This window comes from Hyperolius riggenbachi, chromosome 2 (genome assembly GCF_040937935.1).
Source record: "Hyperolius riggenbachi isolate aHypRig1 chromosome 2, aHypRig1.pri, whole genome shotgun sequence".
NCBI lineage: Eukaryota > Metazoa > Chordata > Amphibia > Anura > Hyperoliidae > Hyperolius > Hyperolius riggenbachi.
In genome coordinates, this window is record NC_090647.1 from 476988105 (window position 1) to 476992923 (window position 4819).

At 44.6% G+C, this 4819-nt stretch overlaps 1 long non-coding RNA gene across 1 annotated transcript; it reads left to right on the forward strand.

The window, feature by feature from the left end:
- The first annotated feature begins 2940 nt into the window (after positions 1 to 2940).
- On the forward strand, positions 2941 to 4566 carry LOC137544893 (uncharacterized). Its single transcript, XR_011025934.1, has 2 exons — positions 2941 to 3600; positions 4282 to 4566. It is a non-coding gene; the product is annotated as an uncharacterized lncRNA (long non-coding RNA).
- Positions 4567 to 4819: the final 253 nt, after the last annotated feature.

Genomic DNA, 4819 nt, shown 5'->3' on the forward strand with positions numbered 1-4819 from the left:
TGTGGTGGTCGCGTCCATGCAGCTGCCCACTGTGTGCTTGTCCCCGGTGTCCCAGTGTGGTGGTCACCTGCGGGCAGCTGCCATTTGATGGCCAGGCGGTCCCCCCGTGTCTCGGGTGCATGGCTCTCGTGTCTTTTGTCATCGTGATTTCCCCCGGTGCCACCGCAGCTTGTGTCATCCTGGGAGGTCCTGGACGTATTTGAGAGAAGTGCACCAATCAGGCAGGGGGCGCTGGCTTCAATGGCCAATCACAATGCTCTCTGCTCCTTACTCCTATGTTGATAGGACGCGATGGTCTCGCCGGCGGGACCACCTCTCCGTCAATTTTGACAATCACAGCACGCAGTTATCGGCCTCCAGCCTGATTGGTTGTTTATCTGCGGAGATGTCCAGGACTTCCGATGATGCAGGCTGCAGCGGTGCCGGGGGACAGCATGATGGTGGAGGAAGCAGGAGAGGTGTGTGTTTGGGACACGGGGGACAGCCTGGTTGATGGGTGGCAGCTGCATGTGTGTGATTGTTGCACTGGGACACCGCAGACACCGGGTGCAGCGGTGCCGGGGGACAGTGCGATGGTGGAGGAAGCAGGAGAGGTGTGTGTTTGGGACACGGGAGACAGTCTGGTTGATGGGTGGCAGCTGCATGTGTGTGATTGTTGCACTGGGACACCGCAGACACCGGGTGCAGCAGTGCCGGGGGACAGCGTGATGGTGGAGGAAGCAGGAGAGGTGTGTGTTTGGGACACGGGGGACAGCCTGGTTGATGGGTGGCAGCTGCATGTGTGTGATTGTTGCACTGGGACACCGCAGACACCGGGTCACAGAGCGCCTGGAGACAGGCAGACACTGGGACATAGGGGGTAGGGAGACACTGGGACATAGGGGGTAGGCAGACACTGGGATATAGGGGGTAGGCAGACATGCAGACCGTGGGACATAGGGGGTAGGGAGACACTGGGACATAGGGGGTAGTCAGACACTGGGACATAGGGTGTAGGGAGACACTGGGACATAGGGAGTAGTCAGACACTGGGACATAGGGTGTAGGCAGACACGCAGACCCTGGGACATAGGGTGTAGGCAGACACGCAGACCCTGGGACATAGGGTGTAGGGAGACACTGGGACATAGGGGGTAGTCAGACACTGGGACATAGGGGGAAGGCAGACACGCAGACCCTGGGACATAGGTGGTAGGGAGACACTGGGACATAGGGGGTAAGCTGACACTGGGACATAGAAGGTAAGCTGACACTGGGACATAGGGGGTAGGCAGACACTAGGACATAGGGGGTAGGCAGACGCACAGACCCTGGGACACAGGGATAGCACGCACTGGGAAAATGGGGATAAAGACCCTGGGCATGGAGGAAACAGGGGACTAAAGAAGGGGGACAGGGCATTGGACGCCAGGACAGAGGACACAGGTGGACAGAGCACATGGAGACAGGAAGGAGAAAGAAGACACAGGGGGCAGAGGATATGGAGACAGAGGAAGGGTGAAAGAAGACACAGGGGGCAGAGGACATGGAGACAGGAAGGGGAAAAAAGGCACAGGGGGCAGAGGACATGGAGACAGAAAGGGGAAAGAAGACACAGGGGGCAGAGGACATGGAGACAGAAGAAGGAAGAAAGAAGACACAGAGGGGCAGAGGACATGGAGACAGGAAGGGGAAAGAAGACACAGGGGGCAGAGGACATGGAGACAGAGGAAGGGTGAAAGAAGACACAGGGGGGCAGAGGACATGGAGACAGAGGAAGGGGGAAAGAGGGCATGGGGCAGAGGACACAAGGTGGACGAAGGACAGAGAGACATAGGAGGACCACAGGGGGCAAAAGAAATACAAGGAAAGCATAAAGGGAGCATAATAATTGGAGGGAAATGTCCATAAGATGCCCCTGCAACATAGACACACCTAGGTTTAGGTTTTGTTTTTTCCCCCTGATTTTTGCCCTCTAAACCTAGGTGCGTCTTATAGTCCGGAGCGTCTTATAGTCCGAAAAATATGGTAATTAAAAATTGTTAATTCAATTGATTTTGTATAATCTTGCTTAATTAGGCATGAATGTATGTGTAATGTACACGGAATTTCATGGCAACGTTGGCTACATGCTAGTGCTACAAAAATTGCTAGCTATGTTAAGGAGAAAAGAATCTCTTTTGAAAATAATTTTTCAAAAAGACCTTGTAGTTTTCAAGAAATTCAATTTTAAACATGCAAAGAAAAATGTTTTTTAAACTCATAAAAATGACAGTTTAAAAACCATTTTTCTTTGCATTTTTAAAATCGTTTTTCTCAAAAACTACAAGGTCTTTTTGAAAAATTATTTTGTTGACTTGTACACACTATACTCTTTAACATATGTAGGAAATTTGGTTAGCAATAGCCTGTATGGGGGCTTTCCTATTCACTGCCAAAGTCGACACAAAATTACACCTAATTACAAAACATGCATAATTATGAATGCTTACAATTACATATGAAATTACTTACTCTTTCCCCTGAAATTTCACATTAGGATTATGATGCGTAAATGCGAATTAGGAGTAATTATGCATAGGGGTAAATTCCGCTCATCACTCCCCTTTTGTCCGCTAATATGTAATATACCCTCCAATAACGCCTATAGAACCAGAATGGGTACTGTAAGAGGATCTGCTACTGACTGGTTCTATCCATGTTAACCCTTTGCACACTTAAAAAATATACATACAATTACAGACAGCAATAAAAACATTGCTAGTAGTATTTATAATGGAATCAATGGTTACACTGCAGCTATCTGATGAAGATGATCAGCCTTAAAAAGAATGTTAGCATTAAAAATATTTTTTTTTAATTATTTTCTTGTTCACTGCCTCTTAATTTTTAAACTACATAATTTGATTATTATCTGTTGTAATAAAACTGTTTTTCTTTTTCCCTTTTCTATATAAAGAAGATCTAACACCAAAGAATAAACTAAGAGAAGAAAGAATAAATCAAACAATGATTGAAGCTTGTACCCCAAAACCTAAAGAGCATGCTGATGAAGCTAACCTTATTAGCTGGGGGAAACAAATGGCTGATGTTTAGAAAAAAAAGGATGATCAGCACACCCACAGGCCTTCCATTCTGATCAGTCTCTACAGTAACCCTGCACTGTGTTCCATCATGGCAGATGCTATAGTGGTCGGTAACTTATAAAAGGCATAAAGGTGTCGTTGACAAGTTCACATTACTAGAGTAAAACCAATTTACAAATCTGAGAGTGATTCAATCACAGACATCCAGATATCTGCAGATCTGGCTGATCCATGCTGGTTCTGAGATGAAGGCAACCGGTCTGCGAACCTTTAGGCTTCAGGCGTCCAGATGTGCTTGCTCTATTGTATTTTTCATAATTTGAAGTAGGATGTATTCAACAGACTTAACATACGCTTAGTATATTTACTAACAGAGCTGAGGGGAAGTGCACAGTTTGGCCAGTGGATCGCAAGTGTGCACTCCAGGCACCGGACACAGAAGTTCCCGTCCTTTGGCAATTGCCTCTGGGAAAAAGTAGCATGCAGGAGCCATTCACCAAGTTTTTAGGATCCTGGAAAATGGCGGTGAATCAAGGTAACATTTCCTCCTACAAAGGAGGATTCTTTGGAGTACAAATCAGGGGTATGGGGGGATATTAGTGGCTAGCCATTGTCTATCTATTTAAGGGATGGAGGAAATGTCTTGAGAAATGATCAACAACCTCCTCCGCACCTCCTCCATGCTTATACTGGCAATTCCACCCTTGTGACAGCTGTATTATTATTATTATTTTTATTTATATAGTGCCAACATCTTCCATAGCGCTGTACATAGTACAAAACAAATATTGTTGAACATGTGTACATGTTAAGTTCAAGACGCTGTACAAGCATGACATCCAGAAATACAAGTATACTTAGTTAATTTGTGGATTGAGACATCAATAAAATTGGTACATAAATACGCTCGTACATTTTACAGCAAATTACAGCAAGATAAGAAACAGTAGGAGAAGGTCAATGCCCTTTGCGAGCTTACAATCTATGAGTTTTGCTGGTTGATGCTTTATGCGATTTTTACAATAAAGTGCAATGTATTAGTACAAAGATGGTGTAATGCGCCTGAACCTCTTTGTGGAATAACACTTAGTGTACTTTATTAACAGGTGCCCAGTGATAGATTTATTTGCATAAATTAGTTATTCTTATTTCATTGTTATTCTTTCTTATGTCTCACGTAGTAACAGAGCCATTAATATCACCTTTGCCTTCACAGGAACGTGCAGAGCTTAACGAACGAGCCAGTCACATGTTGTAAAAGGTGTGCTGAAGAATATACACACTCATTTCCCTTGAGCAACAGCAAAAGCAAGAACTTTGCCATTTATTATCGTCTGAATTAGTTGACGTCTTTTCGTTGAAAGCTTATTAAAATCGTTCCTGGGGTACTGTTCCTTTAATCTTGACCAGACATCACAGTACGGCTTTTATCATGGCTCATTGCAACTGCTGATTTCATAATGCTCCGTTGTGCCAAATAAACGTAGCCAAGTACACATAAGATCCTTGTTTCTTATTCGCTTCTACTCAAATAAATTTAATAAAAGTCACACATGGCAGTAAAAAATCCATCGCTATTATTTCCTTTTAACTTGTCTAGTTACTGAACCAATAAAATTTTTATTTTCCTGTGCAATATTCCTTTCATGAATGGATTACTGTTCCAATGTCTTCCAAAATGCCGTTATTGATTGTCGGAGGGCACATCTGTCAGAAAAATCAGGATTTAGCAGGCGGAGGTGTAATCCAGAAAC